Here is a 25,100-nt window from a genome sequence, read left to right on the forward strand (position 1 = left end):
TACAGATGTCCCTTCTTGTTTCCTCACATTCGCCGCCCTTCACCCAGTTCGCACCCAGGTCTCAGACATCGTTATTGTCTGTGTCCATACGCCCACGCACATAAAGATCTTTGTTTAATCTCTTCCCACACCCCCACCCCCACCCCCTTCCCTCTGAGAATCGTCAGTCTGTTCCATTTCCATGCCTCTGAGTCTATGATATGCATGAGTTTACTCTTTCATTAGATTTCTTATTCGTTTATTTTGATTTTTAGATTCAATTGTTGATAGATATGTATTTATTTCCTTTTGATTGTTCATATTTTGTATCTTTTTCTCCTCTCCCTCCCCCTTTTAGCTTTTTCTCTTCCTCCCCCTCCCCCCCAACATTTCTTGTAATAATACTGGTTTGGTGGTGTAAGCCCCAGCAGGGTTGACTGAGGAAGACAAGGGTATGGGTGCGGCTCACCAGCTGTATCGTTCCTCCACCTCAAGATAATGGCAAAGATAACACCGGTTAACATAGCTCATGTTTTATTCAATATTACGGTGACTTTCAGTGACGCCCAATTATAATTCAACTGCGTCTCTATTGAAAACAATTATCGCCCTTTCACAATGAGTTTTGAGGCAAATAAATTGTTTGCATGATTAGTTACCGCATGTGCCAGAGGTGTCTTTCTCTCTCTCTCTCTCTCTCTCTCTCTCTCTCTCTCTCTCTCCCTCTCCCCCCCCCCCACTCCTCCCCAATGCTGTAGCCTTTAAATTTGCCACTAACTGGCATAAACTCGGTTTAACTCTTTGTCTGATCCAGAAGGTAGCAACCAAGCTCATTTACATACTCAGGAGAAGAAAAAAGTGGCTCTAGTCACCCCCCCCCCCCCGACAGTTACACTCATTAAAAATCAGTGAGGGTCGCCTGGCCTGTGTGGCCCAATGGTTCAATGTGGCCCTATGAACCAGGAGGTCATGGTTCCATTCCTGGTCAAGGCACATGCCCTCCGTGCCCAGTAGGGGGCGTGCAGGAGGCGGCCAATCCATGATTCTCTCTCATCATGGATTCTATTTCTCCCTCTCCCTTCCTCTCTGAATCAATAAAAATATATTTTTTAAAAAGCGGGGGTGTGGAGGCTAATGGAGCTAAATCAATGTGTTTTGTTATACTCGGGACTGACATTACATAGGCTTTTTAATCCTGAGTCTGCATTGCGAGGGGTCCTGGGAAGTCCCAGTGGGGACCTGTGGGGGGCGGGGGTCACCCCTTAACCCAGGCTGCACTGAGTCCATCGCCAGTCTCCAGGGCAGGAGTTAAGCCAAGAGGAAGCTTTTGTCCTCCCATTAGAAGCCCAGGTATTCTAGAAACATCGGCACTTTCAAGAGGTGCCAATGAAAGGGTGAATTGACAGAATAAATAAACACACATGAAAAATGGCATCCTAAGGTAATAATGGCCGCCGAAGCCTTTCTGTACCTTCGGGAACGTGTTAGAGTGATTTCTCTTTCATGTCAGCAACATCGCCGTTTATATTGGGCGGGAGGAGCTTAGAAACAATCAAAATTTCCCACCGGGGAGAAACCAGCTACATGAACTGTCTCGCACATGTTGGCTTCTTTAAACGAAGGAAACGGGTAAGAGGTGACAGCTCCAATATAGGAGAAGCACTAAAGCATGAAGTGAATTAGCAACACACAGAATTATATGTCAGCTGCTTACAGCTTCTTACATATTCAAAAATACCGTATGCATATAATTAAGGGTGGGGGGAGGAGAAGGGGGAAACAAGAATACGGAAAGAATGAATAGACATACTTGTCAGATTCCCTGTCCATATAAACCTCAGGCATGGCTTGGTGAGCTTGGTAGTAGTATCCCGGTTTTATAGATGAAAAATCAATATGCAGAACAATGAATATCGTTTGGCCAGCGGTACCCACCTACTAAGCACAAAGACGAGATTCAGACCGGCTCTGCTGACGCCTACATTCTTCGATCCCCACCTCTCAGTGGAATATAATTTAATAGTTTTTCTGTATCTTTTGTGGCGTTGCCGATGCGTTAAAGTCTGAATGTGGTGGTGGTGGTGGTTCTACTCACTGTCCTCATGTTACATCTGTCCTTCCCAGCTCTTAATAGGGACTGGTCCTATAGGTATCTATCCCTTGCCATCATTAAAAAGTCCAACTTAAGCCCTAGCCGGTTTGGCTCAATGGATAGAGGGTCAGCCTGCAGAAGAAGGGCTATAGGATTGATTCTGGTCAAGGGTATGTACTCCAGTTGCAGGCTCAATCCCCAGTAGGGGGCATGCAGGAGGCAGCCGATCCATGATTCATTCTCTCTCTCTCTCTCTCTCTCTCTCCTTAACTCTCTGAAATCAATAAATATATATTTTTTAAAGAAATGATCTTGCATAACTAGCATCTACTTGATGGTCCTATTTTACCTTCTTTGTCAAAGACTACAGGCATCCTTGCTTATTATTTTAAATTTTAATTAAAACATATGCTGGATGCCTGGGTGACCAGCAAATAACGAACTCATCATTTCACCACCAAGCAAGTTTGCACGTCGGGTTGTGGTCCCATGGGCACCAGGAGTCCTCTAAAGAATTCTAGAGCCGAGATTAATTAAATTCATAAATAACAGGTGCAAGACAAGGGAAAGCTTACTAGTGTAGTGAGGATGGCTGGCCTAGAGAAGAAATGAGGGGGCTGAGTGGTTGCATGGCCCAAGCACAGGACAGCACTATATTAACACTGAAACTGGAAGTTTCGTTTCAGTGAAGTAACACCATCCCTCTCACTGAGTTAGTGTTGTTGATGGAAATGTCATTGTTTTTCGTTTTTAAAAAATATATTTTTATTGATCTCAGAAAGGAAGGGAGAGGGAGAGAGAGAAACATCAATGATGTGAGAGAATCATGGATCGGCTGCCTCCTGCACACCCCATATTGGGGATCGAGCTCGTAACCCAGGCATGTGCCCTGACCGGAAGTCGAACCTGACCTCCTGGTACATAGGTCGACACTCAGCCACTGCCGGCCAGGCAGTTTTTGTAGTTTTGTTTGGATTTGTTGCTAAGTTTGACTAGGTGTTTCAGTTTTGTAAGTGCCGTGAGCATCAGGTATTTGTACATAATTTAGGTTTGCACATATTTAAGTAACTTCCATATCACAGCATAGCAATATTTTATGTCAATGCTAAGAAATCTTTGGCAAATTTTTTTTAGCAAAAGGGATGTGGAATACTATTCATCATTGAACGTTCTTTGGTCATAGCAACATACCTTTTAAAAAGTTATCTCCTCTACCATTTTCTTGTGGATTTAATACTTTTAAAATTCTTTCCTGGAATTTTATTGAAATTTTTAAAAAGAAGCAGAGACAAATATGTACTCAATAAAGTTGAACTGGAAATGTCTTGCAAGTCTTTATTGGGCTTAGGTTGAGTTGCCATGTAATTTTATTCTATTGAAAGTGGGCCATTTTTTCTTTTCCAATATCTAATTGATTTTTGGACATGTTCAACACTATTGATGATTCTGTATCAGAAATCAGTATTATATTTTGTAGTTTTTAGAGCTAATGCTAATATCTTTTTCTATGAATTTTTTTGGGTTTTTTAATGTATAAAATTTTATTGTCTGCAAATATTAACAATGTTTTCTATTGCCCCTCTCAATCTTCACCTTTTTTTGGGTCTTTTTTTATTTTCTAGGAGCTCCAGTACACCATTGAAAACTGTGTTGGGGGTAAGTTATACATTTTCCATTATTTAATATGCAGTTCCCATTTGCTCTTATTGATTGAGATAATTTTTGTACATTTAAAAAAGTCTTTCATTCCAAGACTAATTTGCCGAGACAGGTAGGTATACATTTTTAAATAATACATGAGAGCATTTTATGTCAGCCTATCTTATCTCTGCATCTCCTGAAGTGACTGCTTTTCCTTCTTTGTGCTGAAGTTCATGTTGTGATTCTTATTTATCTACTTGTTTGAATCGGTTTTTATAAAACAAAGGTGTTTTCTCAACACCGGCACCAGCCGCTGGAGAAGAGCGATGACATGTTTTCTGTCTCCCACCGTGGCCGGCTGAGTGTCAGACCCGTGACCGTCACTCAGTAAAGGGTGTTGGCGATGGCGAAGGGACCCGTGCCCTGTTCCCCAAAGCTTCCGCTCTAGAACTTCCGCATTCCATGCAGCTGATCCATGAATCATAGGCTGTTCTGTTCCCTGCCTGCTCCAGCGTTAAACAGCTTGCAAGGGAAACAGATTATGAAAGTGCTAAGGACAAGTCGGCTTGTGAGATTTGTTGTATGCAAAGTGAAAACACGTAGTGTACCTGTTGGGAGGACCTGTGGCTCCACATTTTTTACTTTTTAAAGAAGGGGGATGGGCCTGGCCGGTGTGGCTCAATGGTTGAGCGTGAACCTATGAACCAGGAGGTCACGGTTCCATTCCCGGTCAGGGCACATGCCCGGGTTGTGAGCTCAATCCCCAGTGTGGGATGTGCAGGAGGCAGCCGGTCAGTGATTCTCTCTCATCATTGATGTTTCTCTCTCTCCCTCTCCCTACCTCTCTGACATCAATAAAATATATATTTTAAAAAATCAATAAAAGAGGGGGGATGGGGCTCCAGGCTGCAACAAGGAGATAGGGGTACATGGCTGTATGTGTTTTCTTGTTGTGGAGAGGGTGAGGCATTCTCTTCTCTCGAGAGGTAGGCGTCGATTAAAGAGAAGCTGGTTTTCTTTGTTCCCTGCAAGTGTCCTGAAGTAGCCAATCTTCATACCCATCAAGCAAGCAAATAGAACCTCCGGCGCCAACGTACGTGGGAAGATAAGATTAATCTCAGCCTAGAGAAACATTGTGAGTATGTAAAAAAAAAAAAACCACACACTCGAACACAAATAAAACGGGAGCCCTCAGCAAGAGGCTGACGACAGAGGCTCAGCGTCCTCCTGCAGTTCAGGGCTGGTTTCGAGATGCAGGTTTTGTTACCGAACAAGGGCTTGCTGCCCAGCATTGGAGCAAAGGAAAGGCTTTATTGCAAGGTCGGCTGGCCAGGAAACACGAGCCCGAGCTCACATCTGTCTCCTCGGCCTGGGGATCCGGGCAAGATGTATGGGTTAAGGAGACCATGCTGGTTTGACGGGGAGGTTTCCATAGCGTGGCTTTGGGACTTGGTAGTTTGGCAGTTTATGGTAAGAGGTGGTGAAGGGTGAGGATTCAGCACCCGTCCCCGTGGACAGCAGCCCCTTGGCTTCTGAAAGGTTCTGGCATTCAGGTTCCTGTCCTGTCCCAGTCCTCTGGCTCCGTTGGGGACAGGGAGCTTTGGTCCAAGTTCTCTCCCCTGCATGTGTTCCAGTTGCACGCCTTGTGGTTTTGTTCCGTTGTCTCCGAAAAACGACACAGCATCTTGTCAGAACCAGCATAGAGCCATTTTGAGCTGGGTTTGCGGTTCCAGATCTCCACCAACACACTTCCTAACTGGGTTGGCTCTCAGTAATATATTCAAACAGTGTTCCCGGGGCTCTGGTGTGAATGACCCTGGTGTCGCGCGAGAGAATTTCAAGTAGCACTCTTCATTGTTAGAGAAAAGTACTCATCTCGTTCCCTATGAAATTATAACACGCACATCAAACCCTCCTTCGTGGGTGGCATTGCTTAGGATGGAAAGAAGCATTTTAAGTAATTTGTATGACAGGGGGTATCGGGAAGCCGTGTAAGAATGACCTAAGTTCGGGAAATGATTTAAGAAGTTCCCGCGCCGCAGGAATAATCATTTGCGGAGGGCACAGGAGCCCTTTGGGAAGTGTCTGCTCACAGGGTGAGAATTTAATTCTAGGCCAGCGTGAGGCGGCCCATGGATTAAATAGTTTTTGAAGCCTTGGTCACTTTCGTGACCAGGGAAAGATAACCCTTGACTCAGCCCTTGCCCCATAGAGGGGACCGAAGCCAAAACGTCCATCATATTGGGTGGATGGGACTCACCATGGCAACGGAGCTCAATTCTTTCATGATTCATTCATGACAAGGACACTTATCTTTTTTTTCTGTTCATGTTCAGAAACTATAAGTGTGCAATTAAAAGAAACAAAGGAGCCACACAATCCTATAGCATTTTAAAAATAATTAACTTCCTTGCCAGGCTGGTGTGGCTCAGTGGTTGAGTGTTGAGCCATGCACCAAGAGGTGACTAGTTTGATTCCTGGTCAGGGCACATGCCCGGGTTATGGGCTCGATCCCCAGTTGGGGACGTGCAGGAGGCAGCTGATCGATGATTCTTTCTACTCATGGATGTTTCTCTTTCTCTCTCTCTCCCTCCCTCCCTCCCTCCCTCTTTCTCTAAAAATCAATAAAAATATATTTTTAAAAAAGATGACTAGAGAGGAGCTTAGATGCAGAAGTAGAGTGGGGGGTGAGGAACCAGGGCTTGGAGGAAGCGGGGAGTGAGGCCGCTGTGGGGAATGTGAACAGGCGGAGAGGAAAGGCAGGCGAGTTCATTGAAAACCTCATTGTTCTTCACGAGAACTTGGCCTTTCTTCTATCGGCAGCTCCTCCCTGGCGAGATCAGTGTTTCTGTCCCTAGAGACATTAGCTAGGTCTTTTTCCCCCTCGAGTCCTCACTTTTGATCCTCCTTTCTCCTTCACCTGCCGTAGATTCCTTTCTATCCAAGTGCAGTGGGAAAGTATGAGTTGCCTGCATTTCGATTCTACAGCGAGGACCCACCGAGGGCTGCGCCGCTAAGCTGGTGGCAGAGGCGATGCGATTAAAGCCTTAGCTACTGTGGTATCTCGCCGTCCCACCCTTTGCTGTCAAAAGCAATGAGTGTGGATTACACACATTTGAGAGAAGAATTCCTTTCATTTCCAACCTGGGAGCCTCTCCAGAGAGGAGGAGGTGGGAGAATGAATGGCATCATTTGCATAATTCGGGGAACATGAGTAAGAGGTGGTGTTTGGGAAAAGGTCCCTCACACTCTTCCCAATAGGTTGGCTCATCGGCTGAGTACAAATAGGAAGTAAGACTTCCTATGATACAGCAGTCATAGGACACAAAAGGCCCTGTTGTCCTGTTGCCTGTGTTTGGATGCAAAAGGAAAAACAAATACATCACAGCAGCTAATTTTAGATCCAGTCTGCATGGCTGCTTGGTGGGTTGAAAAGGATACAGTCACCTTGAAGAGACCACTGGAGCCCAGCCGGCATGGCTCAGGGGTTGAGTGTCAACCTATGAATCAGGAGGTCACGGTTCAATTCCCAGTCAGGGCACATGCCTGGTTGCAGGCTCAAACCCCAGTGTGGGGCCTGCAGGAGGCAGCCGATTGATGATTTTCCCTCATCATTGATGTTTCTCTCTCTCTCTTCCTTTCTGTCTCTGAAATCAATAATAATAATAATAATAATAATAATAATAATAAAGAAAAATGAACTACTTGCTTGGACCTGAATTGAAGTGATTCTACATTTATGACGTCTAAGGAAGCTTCCCACGTTCACTGCTTGTCTGGCTTCTGAGCGCTGTTGGAAATCAAAGACAAGCCTTTCTTGACCCCACAGGTTTGCTTTGCGGCATTTTTAGGTTCCCAGGGGCTGCCATAGTGAAAGGTAGATGGACTTAGCAAGTGACACCCCTTTCGGGACACCCCAGGCAGACGGGAGCGAGGGTGTGGGTGTGGAAGCTTCAGACGCTGACGCCAGTCTGAAATCGGGAACCAGAGTTCAGTGAGTTAAATGAGAGAGACGGGGTTATTTCTAAGCTATGTCCAGGCTGCCTCGGCTTCATTTATCAGCACGCTGGGTCACACTGACAGACGCGGAGGCATCTCCGATAAGAAAATACATTAATTTTCTTTTCAGCAAATTAAATATAAGGGGGCGGTGGTGAACATTCCCAGGTAGGCTTAATTTGGTTTGACCCATCTAAGTTTGACATCAACTGATGTTAATAACGCTCACACACAACATAATATCTTTTTAAATGAAAAAATAAATGTTTTTACTGATTTTTGGAGAAAGAGGAAGGAGGGAGATAGAGAGAAATATCAATGAGAGAGAAACATCCTCGATTGGCTGCCTCCTGCACGCCCCCTATTGGGGATCCCTGGGCATGTGTCCTGAATGGAACCAGTGACCTTTTGTCTCATGGGTCTACGCTCAACCACTGAGCCACACCAGCCGGGTAACATAGTCCCTTTTTTAGTAGCTTACAATCTAGATGGAAAGATACGATTTATGACTAAGTAGTAGGAAACACATTAACAAGTATACATGTGTACTGTTGCTATATGGCCATATATGTATATAGTGGATATAATATTTTAAGATTAAGGACTGTTGCATTTATTAGGGCAGTCTTCTCCAACAGACTGCATTCTTTTGCGGGGAAGTACCCATCTATTTTCATCATTCATGTTTCTGGGTGAGACATGGTAGCATTCTCACACTGCTCCCTGTTTCCGCTCTAACCCTCCTTCTGAACTCTCTCTCCATCTCCAAGGTCAGAGTCAGCAACCGTTACTAATTGGCTGTGGGTTTGCTCTCTACCTTCCACTTGCCAAGTCTTTTTCTTTTCATTTATCTTTATTGTTCAGAGTATTACAGATGTGCTCCCTTTTCCCCCATTGACACCCTCGACCCCTCCTAGGCCTTCACCACCCTATTGTCTGTGTCCATGAGTTATGCATTGACCCCCCCAACCCTCCCTACCCCCACCTTCCCTCTGAGATTCCACAGTCTTTTCCATGCTTCCGTGTCTCTGATCTATTTTGTTCATCAGTTTTTTCGGTTCATTAGATTCCACATAGGAATGACATCATGGGATCCTTGGCTTTCTCTGACTGGCTTATTTCCCTTAGCATGAAACTCTCCAGGTCTCCCCATACTGTCTCCAAGGATAAGAGATCCTTCTTTTTTATTTTTCTTGGTCTCAAAAATTTCTAATTCACGTCAATCAGTCCCATAACTCCCTGGCTATCAGCAGCCACCATAGGCAAGAGGCAATATGTGGCATCGCTTCCTGAAGAGCAATAGGCCTGTTATCAACTGTGCTTTCAGTGAGGGCGAACAAGTGACTCAACGCCATGGACTTAGAATTCGGTGTTTGTTTGCGTGGAGTAGAATGAGCCTCAATGGTTCAGAATCCGGTGGTGGAAATCCATGGGTTAGGAAGCCAGGGGTCATTCATGGCAGCAGGAGCTTTCAAAGTGTTCGGATAATGGCGCAGTGAGAATGTACAGAGCCCGCGTTTCTAGGAAATGGTTTAAGGCGAGAGCCTAAAAGTGATTGTTAGGATATTTTCTCCAGCACAACCCTTTTATCTGACCTAATTAAAATATCTCCGCATTGTTTTCTCAACACAGCATTTAATCAGAACCCTCTGCTAGATTCTCCCCGAGATGCGTGTGTGATCCATGCGAGCACACATGCTGGGGAGTGATAACAGAGGAATGGGGAGAATTATAGCAGCTTTCTGCTCTTTTGTTGAACAGTAAATATTTTAGCAATCCATCTCCATTTTTCAGATTGAGTTTCTCTGGAGTCATGTATGGCTTTGCTTTAGATGAAAAGCACGTTGCGTATCTGAAGAGCAGAAAGATTGAAAGGCGATTATAAGAGTTATATTTCTTGATCTTCCTATTCACTCCCACACATGCCCCGACCAGGGTGGGGGATCCAGCCTGCAACCGAGGTTCGTGCCCTTGACCAGAATCAAACCCGGGACCCTTCAGTCCATGGGCTGATGCTCTATCCACTGAGCCACACCAGCCAGGGCGCAAAGCCTTTATCCCTTAAGTCTGAGAGCATCTCTCCCATTTAAAACATCTCAGCAGCAGCGGTAGCCACCCCAACACCTTCTCAAATGCCGTCTCTTCCTCTGGCATTGTTCTCACCATCTGTCCGCCTTCCTGCAAAGGGACCTGTGACGTGTTCGCAGGCATGACTCGCCTCAGGGCTCCTCCATGCCTTACCTCCCAGCTCATCAGTCTGCCGAACTCCACTCAGCCTGCATCCCGTCACCAAGCACATGATTCCTGATCAAGTCACCTCGAAGCCTGCACCTCACCTGCCTGTCCGCAGCATCAGTGTCCCTCCTTCCTGGAACGCCTCTTGCTCTGGCTTGGCTTGCACACCCCTCTCCCGATTTGTCTCCTGCTTCCTTGGTTTCTCCGTATTTTCTGACTGAGCACAGGGGTCTGGGTAGCCAGTGTCATCATTCCCTCTTCCACAGCCACTTCCCCGCCCCGCCTCGCACTGACACAGCTCTGCTTTGCTCTTCAGGGGCTCCCCCTCCATCTGCTGAGGGAAGGTGACTCCTTTCCCTGTCCCGGGGATGCAGAGTGACTTGTTGAATGGATTATGTCACTTCGGTTCCTTCCCCACTAAGTGGTTTAAGCAGGGACGCGTGACCCAGTCAAGGGCGACAGGGAGGAAGCTCCCGGCCACTTCTGGGATAGATTTTTCCAAACCAGTAAGAACAGGGAGCCCGGGCGGTGTGGTGCAGCAGTTGAGCATCGACCTCGGATCCAAGAGGTCGCCAGTTCGATTCCAGGTCAGGACACATGCCCGGGATGTGGGCTGCATCCCCAGTAGAATTCATGCAGAAGGCAGCTGATCAATGATGTTTCTCTCATCATTGGTGTTTCTATCTTTATATCCCTCTACCTTCTTCTCTCTGAAATCAATAATTTTTTTTAAAAAAAGAAGAAGGGGTGTCTCAGAAGAAGACAGAGGGCGGCCAGAGCTGTGCCTGGACACCGTCCTCCTCCTGCTGAAGGGGTGCTCATTAGTGATGGTCGCTACGTGGGGGGGCCATGTGGGAAAGGACTGACAGTGAAGCCAGCTGTCGCAGTAACCGCTTCAGGGAGCCACCAGACTTGTGAATTGAACGTGTCCTTCTTCCCAGGGTAGGATTCTAGATATTGCCCTCCAGGCTGCAAATGGGCAATCAAACTGTGTGCTTTTGAAGTCAGTGTTCCCCAAGCTGCGATTCATGGAATGTTCATTCCGTGGGTTATTAATAGACTTTCTACAAACCGAAGGTGATGAAAGAGACGTTCTCTTCCCAAATGAACTCAGAAAAATCTGGGTTCAAGTCCCTATTGCAGGACTTCTCAGAGCTTTCATATCCTAGTGTGGAACTCCAATCTCTAACATAGGGATATAGTGCCCGGCCATGGCTCAGTGGTTGAGCGTCGACCTAGGAACCAGGAGGTCACAGTTCAATTCTCAGTCAGGGCACATGCCCGGGTTGTGGGCTGGATCCCCAGTAGGGAGTGTGCAGGAGGCAACCGATCAGTGATTCTCTCTCAACATTGATGTTCCTCTCTCCCTCTCCCTTCTTCTCTGAAATCAATAGAAATACATATATTTTAAGATACCATAGGTAGTAGTCGCTAGTATTTACCAAACGTCTGGCTCGTCAGCCGCAGGCATTTGCCACGGAGCATCGCTCAGGGCTGCGTTGCTCTGGAGCTCACTTCGGGACCTGTTGCTTCTGAAACCACGATTTGGCTTTGGGCTTCATTTCTCTTTTCCTCTGGTACATCTCACCCTAACTGTTCCTGCTCTACCGTGTGAGGAGCCCATTAAAAATGGGATTGCCAATTCCCCGGTGACCTGTGAGCTTTTGTGCAGCGATATCGACATCCCCATTTAAAACAATGAGGCGGGAAGAGATGAGACAGACTCCCCTGTGAACAGAGCTGTTCTCAGGGGACAGGAGGGAAGAAAGGAAATCTATGAGCTGCCTCTTATCAGGTAATGGGCCAAGTAGGCAGGCAGACCTGTTGGGCAGCGAGAACTCACGCTCCGAGTGGGAGCCACCAAATAAAAGGCGTTTGCTGCGGGCACCTCTGAGAAAGGAATTTTCAGGTGAGAAAATACAGCTGCTCCGTCCCCGGGGAGAGGGTTTTTCTGGATGCATCTTCCTTGTTCTTTGTTACACGTTGCCCCCGCCCCCCTCGGCCGTGGTGGCCTCTGCATTCTGCAGGGAGGTTGTGTCTGTTTTGCACCCACTGGGAGCCTCCATGCCTGCTGCACAGAGTGTGGTTTAGAAGCTCCCAGCGCTCAGGTACCTGGGTTCCAATCCTGACCCTGCAGCGTGCTGGGTTTGACCTTGACGAGATGTTTTAAGGTCTGTGGGCCTCAGTTTACTCATCTGTAAAGTGGGAATATTAATAGTATTTCCCCTCGTGCACTTTTTTTACAAACCCAGTGCCGGGCATAAAGTTAAGTGCCTGGTAAATGCAACAAAGTACAACAAATTCAATAAATGATCAAACATTACTCACCCTGGCCAGTGTTTCTAAGTGGTTAGGGTGTTGGCCCATGCACCGAAGGGTCTCGGATCCTGGTCAAGGGCACATACCTGGGTTGCAGGTTCCTCCCCACCCTATGTGGGGCTCCTGTGGGAGGCAGCCAATGGATGTGTCTCACATCAGTGTTTCTCTCTCTCTCTCTCTCTCTCTCTCTCTCTCCCTTCCTCCTTTTTTCCTCCCTTCCACTCTCTCTGAAAAGCAATGGAGAAAAAATCCTCGGGAGAGGATTAACAAAAATAAAAACAACAAAAAACATGACGCAGTTCCTTGTGGAACGCTGTCACGCAGGACACTCCCAGGCAGACGCTGTAGCATGTGCCAATCTATAGGCTGGAGGGGTTTGCAAAGCAGAAAGAGAGCTGGGCTTTGGGGTTCAAGGTCTGCCGAGGCCAGATATGCAAAGTAGTGTGCGTCATACTGTGGAGCTCGAGGCCTCCATCTGTGCAGACGCCTTGAGGGGTTGTAAGTTAGGGAGGGGTGTGGGTGACCCCTCGCGTGCTGGGAAGGTCACTCTGGCTGAACCATGGAATGTCGGGATCAGTCCTTCACCGCCACGTGGCCCGCTGTCTCATTGAAACAGAAGTTAAATCGCTGACCCAGCAGGTACTGATGAGTGTGACTGACAAAATGAGAAGTGATTGGCTTGTGCGTGGCAAGGACAGTGCGTTTAACAGTACCCACCTGCTCGCGCGTGCCGCCTCAGGCTCCGGGGAAGGAATGTGTGCTATTTTTACAGTGTGTGCAGTTCAGAAAACGTTCCGACAAGCATGTGTCTGTGCCCTAATGGGAATGACCTCCAGGTGACATTCGGGAAACGATAAGCCACGTCTGCGGTTCCCCGGTTCCCGATAGTCCATATTAACCGGCTGGGCTCTGTTCTTTCGAGGCTGTGGTCTGTATTGGCTGGATTTTAATCGAAGCTGTACCTCCAAGATCTCTCTCTATGAACAAATCCTTGTTATAAATGAAGCAGGTGTGTCTGGAGGTGTGAGGATGCCTCCCTGTCCTTAGACCTGGTGAAGGAGAGACAGCGGGAACAGGTGAACTTGGGGTGGGAATAAGGGAACATGCCCCACCCTGTCCTCAAAGGACCAGCCTTTGAGTCAGGTGCTGTGTACCCGTATGTTCACAGGGACAGTGGGAAAAGGGGACATTGTTAAAAGGCCAGCCCTGTTAGGGCCTTCGGACATCCCATTAACACCCCAGAAGTCTTATTTTTTCCATCTGTAAAGTGAAACAAAGACATTCTTAAAAAATAAAAATATGCCCAGCCAGTGTGGCTAAATGGGTGAGCATCAACCTATGAACCAGGAGGTCAAGGTTCAATTCCTGGTCAGGGCACATGCCTGGATTGCGGGCTCCATCCCCTGAAGGAGGGCGTGCAGGAGGCAGCCGACCCATGATTCTCTCTCATGATTGATGTTTCTCTCTCTCTTTCCCTCTCCCTCCCTTCCTCTCTGAAATCAATAAAAATATATTTTAAAAATAAATTTAAAAAATTTCAAAACACCCCATATCTCATAGGGATATTGTGCAAGTTAAATCAATGAACTTTATATACAAAACACTTAACACTGCGATTGATGTCTAATAAGCACCCCAAGTGGTTATTATTGTTATGATAGTCAGTAAGTGAGAGGTTATGGTAAAGTGCTCCTGGAACTTCAAAATAAATTAGTCTCTGTGAGGGAAACTAGGAAAAAAATAAACATAAAAAATGAGATTAACCGCCTGTGGCATTAAGCTCTCCTAAAGCAGGCTGCATGTGTGTGAGGCCGTGGAGATCTGAGTAACAGCCCAGACCAATCCAGCAGGCAGACCCAGAACAGCACAAAGACCCCGCCCACTGGGGTGGGACTGATGAGAGAGAAACCTGGACTCCAATCAGAGCATTGGCATAACTACAGAAAGAATGTCCCAGGAACTGATAGACTCTAGGAAAAGACGGTCACAGATCAAGGTTTGGCTGCTGTTGTTGTTTTATAAATGTGTTTTTTAGAGAGAGGAAGGGAGCGATTGAGACACAGAAACATTCAGGAGAGAGACACATCCTCTTCCATTGGCTGCCTCCTGCACGCCCCCTACTGGGAATCGAGCCCACAACCCGGGCACGTACCCTGACCGGGAATCGAACCATGACCTCCTGGTTCATATTTTGATGCTCAACCACTGAGCCACACCAGCCAGGCAAGGAAGCCAACTTTTTGGCAGGATTCCCTCATTTAAACTTAAGGCTCTACTTAGGTAGTAACTTAGGGAAAGGACTCAACTGAAATAAAACTCTCTCCCTCTCTCTCTCCCTCTCTCTCTCTCTCGCTCTCTTGTGTATGTATGTATATGTATATGTATGATGTATGTGTGTGTGTGTATATATATACATACATACACACACATACATATATATATAAAACTATCTAGACTATAATCCTTAGTTAAACTATAATCCTTAGTTAAACTGTCCAGCTCATAAACTTAAGGTTAGCCATCCATCCAGCCATGTATCCATCCATCCCATAGTAAGGGAACAGGCCAGGGGACTGAGTCACCTTGTGTGGGCCCCAGGGGCTGTCACACTCTGTGGGCCCCAGCATTTCCCTTTTCCCTGAAGCTTTTGTGTGGAGGTCACATCCGACCACTTTGAGCATCAGAGGCAGCCTCTGGGCTGGCAGGAACATTGCTCAATAGGATAATTGCAGTGTCGCTCTGTTGTACTTTTTATGCACAAATATAATACAGTCTGTATAATTAAATCCATCATTCACTACAGTAAGTGTAGTTCACCTGACTTCGGCAATTCATCTTCCCCTGGCCCCTTGGGAAACACCTTCCCATATCACGCGCCCTCGGATGGAGGCCAACTCCTCCTTACTTTTTTTTCTCTTTCTTCTCACTTCCTTTTTTCATATTATACTATATTTATGCCATTCTGCAGTTTGCAGAAGAGTTTTTTTCCCCTGTTCTAATTTATTTCATTTCACAACAGATGCCTAGGTACATCTTCTTACACTAAAGGGCAGATACTGAACCAGAGATCAGAGAGGTTGAGTAACTTGCTCAAGGATGATCAGCATGTAAGTGACGAAGGGGACATGTTAGCCCAGGAATTCAGACTGTGCTATTTTGAGACGTGTCCCTCCTCAGACTGTTTTTCAGTGTGTATGATCTAGAAAAACTTTACTTCTCTAAAGAGACACCTCCTAAAAATTCCCTGCTCTCACTCCGGGCTCCTCAGCTGGGCCCGAGTCTGTCGGAATATGGCAGCACTCTCTACGGCCCCTTTAAGACCTTCAAACACTCAGCGTGCCAAAATACTGTGTCCAGGACACCCACCCTCCGTGGGCAGTAAAAGGATCTAAACACAGAACTTACACAGATGCTGAGGTTAAAGTAGCCTACATTTTCTCTTCTTACCAGGTTCAGTGCAGCTGAATTGGATCTATTTTGCTTTTATCATTTATTTCTTTGACGCCCTCTTTGCCGGTCCTCTGAGTCAGGGGTGGGGGACCTTTTTCCTGCCAAGGGCCATGTGGATATTTATAACATCATCCGGGGTCCATACGAAATTATCAACGTAAAAATCAGCCTGCTCTGTTTGGTCGAACATTTCATGAACTCACCCCTAATGCCTTGGCAGGGCCAGACCTAATGATTTGGAGCACTTAACATGGCCCGCGGGCCGGACGTTCCCCATCCCTGCTCTAAGGACATGCTTGCTCAGTGACTAGGAATCCAGCCTGCAGTCTCTGAGCTGCCTTCAGTGAGGGTGGGGTCAGATCATTCCCATGGCCTCTGATTGGGCCCCTCCCGGGATCTGCTGAGGCCTCCCCAGCCCCTGCAGGAAACAGCTGTGGGGAGGCTGACGGGTTCTCGGCTTTGCCAGGGACTCTAGGATCCAGACTTCCCAGCGTGAAGGACACGAACCCCCTTTCCCCTCACATCCCTTTCTAGCCCGCTCACCACCATGAGGCCTCAGGTTCCCCCTTCTGTCAGGAACACGGACTTCCTGATGAGGCCATCCATCCCATACCCTTCTCCTTCCCAGGGACCTTCTGGTGACAACGGAGTGACCATTTGGGGATGCCTGGGTCTTCTTACCAACACCTCCCCAAATCCTTTAGGCAGCCGCCACATCACATCAGCCTTCCTCTTTATTTATTTGCTTTGAGTTGTATTTTGAGGAGAAATAAGGCAGAAAGACAATCAAATGCTGCTCTCAGAGTCCTGACCTTGACCCCCAAGCTGTAGGCCCTTCTTCTCCCTCCCCAGCCCTCACCTGATAGGTTATCCTGTTCTGTGGCCAGGGCTGAGCCCCCCCTCCAGCCCTAGCACTGTCCACAGGCAGCACACGGATTATCTGATTGATATCAGTATTAGGGAATCATTACCAGCCCCGGAAAATGATTTCCTGTTATTTATTTATTTCTCTAGCAAGGAATCTATTTTTCACTCGAAGGAGATTTTCAGTTTGGGGCCCAGAGCAGAGAGAAAAAGAGAGAGATTGAGCATCACCAGGCTACCACAACATGCAGTAATAAAAAGATAAAATCAGATGTTACTTTTACTCTGTTGAGTGTGGGAAGTGTTGGTGAGGAAGGGGGTCGGGGTGGGGGGGGGGGAGAGAGAGAGAGAGAGAGAGAGAGAGAGAGAGAGAGAAACATTGATGAGAGAAAATCATTGATCAGCTGCCTCCTGCACGCCTCCTACTGGGGATCGAGCTCACATCCAGGGCATGTGCTCTGACCTTGGAATCGAACTGTGACCTCCTGGTTCATAGGTGGACACTCAATCACTGAGCCACGCTGGCCGGGATGTTTTGTTCTGTTTTTAGATGAGTTTCATTCCTCGGTACAGAAACCCTTGCTGTATGGAATGTCCTCTCTGGGCTTTAAGAACTTCATTAATTAGCATCTCTTAAATGGCTGGATAATATTCTCTTTCTCCCTTTTCTGAGCCATTTCCCCAAGCCCTAATTTTAATAAAGCTGGTGTTCTTGAACATTGAAATTTTAAAGCCCTCGGTTAGAAGAAGACGGAGGCTGCATTTTAAAAGAGAGCCGACCGAGGGTGACTCACAGGAGAACACGGCTTCTCAGCTTTTATGAATCTACTTTGAAAGGTCCAATATTATCTTAAGGCACTTTTTTCCCTTCCTGTACATTGAGCAGAAAATCTACAGGTTTGGTTTGGGGGCAGGGACACTGGAAAGAAGAGTGACTCGGGCTTGCTTACTGTACGTGGCAATTCCATTGAAAACGGAGCAATAAGAAACCTCTTTTTATTTTATTTTTCTGAGTAAGCACTATATTTCAGGTAGTAACAGTGAACCATTTAAGAGCTTTTTATTTTTTAAATATATTTTTATTGATTTCAGGGAGGAAGGGAGAGGGAGAGAGAAACAATAGGCCATGAAAGGCAGGACGCTCGGCCATACGAGGTTCCCCACCTCCTGGAGCGAGGCTGTCCGTCTCCCCAGCAACTAGGATCACATGGGAACCACTCCCAGTGCAGCTGAGTGGCAACACCCTGGGCGGCTCCGGGAGATAGTGATGTGATCAGCTGTTGCCAGGGCAACCCGGAACCTTGACTTTGGGAGGCCTGCTGGGCGTGGAGTGGAGAAATGCAGGCCTGTTCCTGAAGCGAGGGCTGTCATTCTGCCTCTAGCCACCACGTACGCCATCTGCTCACACATGTCGGTAGGTGCACAGCACCTGCGCACACACCTCTCTTTCGGAAGGTAGAGCGTGCTTTCCTGTTGTCGGGCTGGATGTGTTCATCTCCTCAGTGGAGCTTACCAGCCGGCAAGTGATGACGGAATAGTGTCCCCAGGACTCCCACCCTCCCCACTCCTCCCTCAAGTCTCACTCCTTCCTGACCTAGAGCCCGGAGAGCGGATTGAAAATGTAACTTGGCAATTATCCTCCCTCCCTCTCTCCCTCCTTCCCTCAGAGAGGAAGGGAGAGGGACAGAGAGAGATAGAAACATCAATGTGTGCTGACCGGGAATCGAACTGTGACCTCCTGGTTCATAGGTCGGATGCTCAACCACTGAGTCACACCGGCCGGGGGTCTCAGAGACCTTTGGGGAATAAAGCGGGGAAGACCGGGTCAGTTAAACCATGTCAGTGTTATGCAGAGACGTCAACCGGGTCTATTAATATGTTAAAGGATGACTTGGGCATTATCAATCTACTTTTCAAGACGGCACCGTTAGTCTCTCTTTCCTCATCAATAAACCAGCAGCAGTATTTTTACCAATCCTTGAAGGTGTGAAGATAGTCGGCAAAGCACTTGGACCTTTTACTGATCACTCCATGAGCCTCCCCGCCCCCCGCCCCCAGGTTTAGAGAATTTGAATGGTGCCAATTTCAATTTCTCATGCAGATTATTTTTAGGATCGCAATAGCTCCCTTAGTTAGGTCGTGAGGAGAAAGGATTCTGAAAGGCTCCCCCTTCTGAAAATGGGACTGCGGGCCTTCCTTATGGATAGCAGCTCTCTCATAGGGCTGGCACCAGAGTTGAGTGATCCCCTGGGAGAGGGCAGTAGGACACTATCTTAGAGGCAGTTGATGAAGCGCCCAGGTCCTCTGTAACGGGGAGGATCTGAGCATCACGGGGCATCGAGACAGGATAAGAAAGGCTTGGGATGTACTTGGTCCATGATGAAAAGGATTCCATTCCTCAGAGAGAGAGAGAGAGAGAATCCTTTTTCTTTCCTTCTGGTAATTGCGTTTTTGAACACAATCGCCTGCTGTCTCTGGGCACCCCAAGCTCCTGGCGTCTTTGTGGCCATTGTGCTGAGTCATCAGCATGTTTTCTGAGGAAGGTGAAATGCCATCTGCCATTTGCTGAGTCACCTCCGTGGGCTCCCTCCCTCCCTCCCTCCCTTCCTTCCTTCCTGCCTTCCCTCCAAGGTGTAGAGCAGAGCTTTGAAGCAGAGATTAGAAATGGGTTCTTTACAGAAACACACCTGTCACTTACCCAGTCAGAGACCATTGAAATGCAAAGAACTTAATGCTTGCATGGCATGGCTCAGTGGTTGAGCATTGACCTAAAACTGGGAGGTCTTGGTTTGGTTCCAGGTCAGGGCACAGGCCTGGGCTGCAGGCTTGATCCCCAGCGTGGGGCGGGCAGGAGGCAGCTGATCCATGATTCTCTAGGGACTGAAGCCGGCCAGCCCCAAGGTTATCGGACAGTCTGGCCCATGGCCGACCTCATGGCAGAAATACGTGAGTTGACTAAAAAACAGTCTGATTGTTGGAGTCACTCGGTAGATAGTCTTGGGGACTGTCACTCAACTGGGACAAATGTGGAATAATAAGGTTTGCATCTCCGTCTCCATACACACACAGGCAGCCGGCTGAAAAGTTAGAAATAAAAATCATGAAATGTTAAAAAAAAAAAAAAGCCACGCCAGACATACAATTCTATGCAAGTTACGGCTGATCCTTGTTTTTTTACAAAAGGAAAAAAATCCGTGAAGTGCTGGGTAGACATGGCCCAAATCAGATCGACACCAGGTACCTTGCCCTTGCCACCTGCAGTCTAGAAACTGGATTTCACTCAGAAATGCTAATTCTCTTTCTCGGGCGCGGGGGTGGGGGGTGGAGGAGGCAGGTAGTGGGGAGTTTAGGGGACAGAGGGATGTCTGTAATGTGTAGGCATAAGGCGGGCTTAGCTGACCGATGACAGAGCATACTCCGGAGTTTTAATTCCACCTGGTAGTTCAGTTCAAGCAGCGATCGGGTGGCTAATGGGGATTTGGTTATGACTTCATCATCCACACAGCCCGGCTTCTGCCCTAGGCATGCTCACTGGCAGGCGTGAGCTTTCACACTCAATAATCTCCTTTTAGAACCAGAACTGACCACTTTATTAAAACAGCCGAGCCCGGCAACAGTGAAGAGCCCTACATAGTTAAAGAATATAGAGAGCACGACTTTTTAAAGAGTCCGACACTTCCGTGTAATTGGATTTGTTTTAAACGTTTGCTTTAGCTTTCCTAAATATACAGCCGGTATGATTAACTGCATAGTCAAAGAGTGTCATCATGGGAAATGCTAGAGACGATCATTGTGTACACTGGATGTCAGTGAATACCTTTTCGCCCAGCTGGTGTGGCGCAGTGGTTGAGCACCGACCTATGAACCAGGAGGTCAGTGTTCAATTCCCAGTCAAGGGCACATGCCCAGGTTTTGGGCTCCATCCCCAGTGTGGGGTGTGCAGAAGGCAGCCGTTCGTTCAGTAATTCTCTCTCATCATTGATGCTTCTCCCTCTCCCCCTCTCCCTCTCCCTTCATCTCTGAAATCAATAAAAAGATTTTTAAAAATACAGTAGACCAGCTGGCTTTTAGCAGCAGAGGTTTATTGTTCACGTTCCGGGGGTTCCAAGTCCACAGTCAGGGAGCCAGCAAGGTCAGGGGAGAGCTGTCTCCCAGGTGCCAGACTTTTCCGTTATCCACACATCTCAGAAGGGCCAGGGACCGGCCTGGCGCTCATAATATACAGTAATACAATGTGGTCCATGGATGTGACTTTCTTCCGTCGCTGAGCCTTGTCCAGGAATACGCGCTCCGTCTGAACATGCTCACTGTGGGCAGCATGAACGTGTCTGGGATGCAGGAGCGTTGGAACTCAAAAGGAGACGACGTTACGAGCTCCCTCTTGCTCTAAATTCCCACAGTCTGTGGTGAAAGGACTTACCTCCGGGGTCGGTGAGGATGATGCTCAGGATCGGTGGTCGTTAGCTGCCCTTTAATTTCACGCTGATGAGATAGCGACTCCCGCCCCGTGTGAAGCTCGGTCCCGGGCTCATGGCCATCGTGCCCAAGTACCCGCTCCATCCCCTCCTGGGCTCTCATTTGGATCCACTCCCGCCCACCACTCGCCTCTGTACAGCCATCTGCGATTCCTGCCTGCGGCTCCTGGCTCTGACACTTGGATATTTTTTAACCCCTTTAGTTAAACCTCAGCTTTTCACAGTGGACTTTGGATAGATTGTTGCTGGCAGCTGCAGTTGTGTTCAGCAGGAAACCTCTACTCCTATATTCCAGCCCCAGGAAGCCCAACCCAGAGCCACACTCTGGCCAGTAATCCTGGGGTTGACTCCTCGAGGAGTTGGAAAACTGAGACGTGTCATTGGACCTCCAGATGATTCTTCCAGAATATTCTCTCTAGTCAGCAGGCTCAGTATTGGGCTTAATTTTCTTAGCCAATTTAAAAAATGCAGGTTTTAAGTGTGTTTGTGGGCGCGCATAAACATCGTAATGAAAAGAACAACACATATAAACCTAATTATTGTGGCATTAATAAAATCATGCCAGAGAAATTTCAACTTCATGATTGGCTTTTATTAGGGAACGAGACGACAAATAGAATACAGTGAATGTCCCTTTCTTGATTTTATTAAAACATGGCACAGATTACTTCGCAAAGCCATAGCCCATCGTGGAGCCCGGCTGGTGTGGCTCAGTGGTTGAGCTATGGCCTATGAACCAGGAGGTCATGGTTCCATTCCTGGTCAGGGCACATGCCTGGGGTTGCGGGCTCGATCCCCAGTAGGGGGCATGCAGGAGGCAGCCGATCGATGATTCTCTCTCATCATAGATGTTTCTATCTCTCTCTCCCCCTCTCCCTTCCTCTCTGAAATCAATCAATCAATAAGTCAGTGTGGAGTTGAGCAGTTGTGGGAGCCCAGACTGGTGGCTTGAAAAGAGGGGGGGCGGCCGGGGGGCACGGTAGAAATGACAGCCTCTTGGAAAGACAGCGATGAGCACCGTCTTATTCAGCAGCTTTCTGAATGCTGTGGGGGAGGAAGCACACGGTGGATTAATTACATTTGACAGGGCTGCTGATTTGGTTAGCAGAGTGAGCCCAAGTTTAGAAACACGGCAAGGAAATAGGAAGGAAAAAAAATAGGGTTTGGAAAAATGCAAAGGGTGCATTCTGGGAGAAAGAAGCCGTGAGAAAAATGCGCAGGGAGCCCGGAACCAGAAGTAGGGCACATTGAGGAAATTAGGGACGAGAGCCACACTTGTTTTCTTTCCCCGAGGAAGGCACAGAGCACGTCCCCTGAGGCGTCCCCCAAGGCTACACACCACACCAGCAGGCTGGCTAGGCTTCAGCAAAGAGAACTTCATTCCTGAGATTAAGATGCCTGGGAGCGGATGGTTTCCATATATTTCACTTAAATGGTCCTTTGTCTTAGCTCTATCTCACTCCCACTGTCGTGCTAACAAATCATTTGTCAGCCCTCCCTTTCACTGCTTCCTCTTATCTTAAGGACAAAAAAGACATGTGTTTAGGGTCAAAATCTTCCTTCATCTGCCCCTTCATCTCCATTCAGCCCAGGGTTTCCCATTAGGTTTGGAGCTGCCTTGGGGTGGCTTCTACCTTAGTAAGTGCTCAGGGGTTGAGTGTCGACCTGTGAGCCAGGAGGCCACCCTTCGATTGGCATGCCCAGCTTGTGGGCTCCATCCCCAGTAGGGGGCGTGCAGGAGGGGCGTGCAGGAGGGGCGTGCATCTCTGTCATTGATGTTTCTCTCTCTCTCCCTCTCCCTTCCTCTCTCTCTAAAATCAATAACAACATTTTTAAAAAAGATAGGTAAATATTTCCCTCTTCTGCAAGGGAGGAGGCGGGAGTAAAGACGACGGCTGAACTGCCAGCAGCACGCAGCTCGGGTGCTGGTGCCAAGATTTGAATCCAGGAATCTGATTCCACATCCCTGGGTTTTTTGTGTTTTTCTTTTTTCTTTTTACTTCTTTAATTGAGACCCAATTGAGAGTCAAATGATTTCTTTAAAGTATACAGTTCGCTGTATTTTGACACATACACATACCTATGAAAACACGGCCACAATTAAGGTACCGAGCGCATAGCCATCATTAGCCCTCAAAGTTTCCACGTACCCTTGGCACTCCTTCCCACGGGCCCTTCTCCATCCATGACTTCCCTACTCACGTCCCCAGGCAACTGTCAGTCTGCTTTCTGATTCTACATTTTTGTTTGCATTTTCTAGAATTTTATATAAATGAAACCACACAGTACGTACTCTGTTTGGTTTTGTTCTGTTTTTTGGTCTGGTTCCTTTCACCTAGCATAGTTACGTTGAGATTCATCTATGTAGTTGTGTGTACCCGCGGTGAATTCTCTTTTCTTCCTGAGTGGTACCTGGTTATATGGAGGCGGCCACCATTTCTTTATCTAGTCACCTGTTGCTGGGCATTTGGGTGTTCCCGGCTTTGGGCTAGGATACACAAAGCCGCTATGAAGACTAGTTTACAGATATCCATGTGGACATTTGTTTCCTCTGCTTGAATCATAAAACCCCCAGAATGCCTGCCTCTGGTATTAAGATAAGCTCAACAAATCCTAGGGGAATTAAAAAATGGCAACTGCTGGGCCAGTGGATGAGCATCGACCTATGAACCAGGAGGTCACAGTTTGATTCCAGTCAAGGGCACGTGCCCAGGTTGTGGGCTCGACGTTTGACGTTTCTATCTCTCTCTCCCTCTCCCTTCCTCTCTGAAATCAATAAATATATATAGTATATAGATATATATATGTATATACATATATATATTTTTTAAAAAAGAAAGAAACAACAAAAGAAAAAGGGAAAATGGCAACCTAGCATGAAATTTCTTTCCTGAAATTGTACATTGACCAGGAAAGAACTCTGTCGCCTCATGGTCTTGCTTCCTTCCCCGAGTAATGGCAGAAGGAAAAGAGCCCTTGTCCACCCCGCCTTCACCTGTGGACACCGTCCTGGGGTCGAGGAAAGAGTCCAAAGGGTCAAAGGGTGACTGAAATCTGCTTTCCTGGAAGGCAGGGCCCGAGCTGCCTGTCAAAACGCTCCACCGGAGGTGTTTTCGGTGTCGTTACTGGTGATGGATGGCTGGGCCGAGCCACACCGCTGCCAGGAGTTAATGCGCCAGCTCCAGCGGCCGAGGCAGGAAATGAGATCCAGGGATGTTCCCTGAGTCGGCGAGACAATTAATCAGATTTACATCCATGGCATCTCAGAGAACTAAAATTTCATCTGCTGCGTCTAAGCGCTCATTTGGGGTGAAACCACATTACGTTAAGTGAAACCCATCCGTCAAGCTGCGTGTAAAGTACACAGTGCCTAAGGAGGATGGAGAACTGGCAGGAGAACTCCCAGGCCCCAGAGCAGGGGCGGGGAAGCCTTTTTTCTGCCAAGGGCCATTTGGACATTTATAACCTCACTCGAGGGCCATACACAAAGTGATCCACTTAAAAATCAGCCTGCTCTGTTCGGTCAAACATTTCATTAGCTCACCCCTAATGCCTTGGCAGGGCCAGGCCGGATGATTTCCCGGGCCTTATACAGCCCCTGGGCTGGACGTTCCCCACCCCTGCCTCACATAGCGCCAGGGCAGGGATGCGGTCCACGGAGTGTGGGCACGGGGAGCGGAGAAAGAGGTCGCCTGGGTGGCAACTCCGCCCCGCAGAGAGCACGGAGATTTGATGCGTTTCTAAGACCGAAGTGATAAACCTTAAAATGTCCAGATGGCCGGAAGAGACAAGAGGTTGTTCCCCAAAGCAGGAAATGAAAGCTGCTTCGAGGTGGAGAGGGAAAACGCAGGGATCTTATGGCAGTTTTTTGGGGGGTTTTTGAGTTACCCTCTCCTGTTGGATTTGCAGACACCGCGAAGATGGAAGTAATGTGTAGAGGGCAGAGCAGTCCATTAACTGCGGCCACACACCTCTACCCCGGAGAGGGGGTGAGAGCCTGCAGCGGTCGGCCTGTGGGAACCTCTTGCATTGAGTCGGGTGGGAGC

The sequence above is a fragment of the Myotis lucifugus genome, unplaced genomic scaffold (assembly GCF_000147115.1).
Source record: "Myotis lucifugus unplaced genomic scaffold, Myoluc2.0 scaffold_425, whole genome shotgun sequence".
Lineage (NCBI taxonomy): Eukaryota > Metazoa > Chordata > Mammalia > Chiroptera > Vespertilionidae > Myotis > Myotis lucifugus.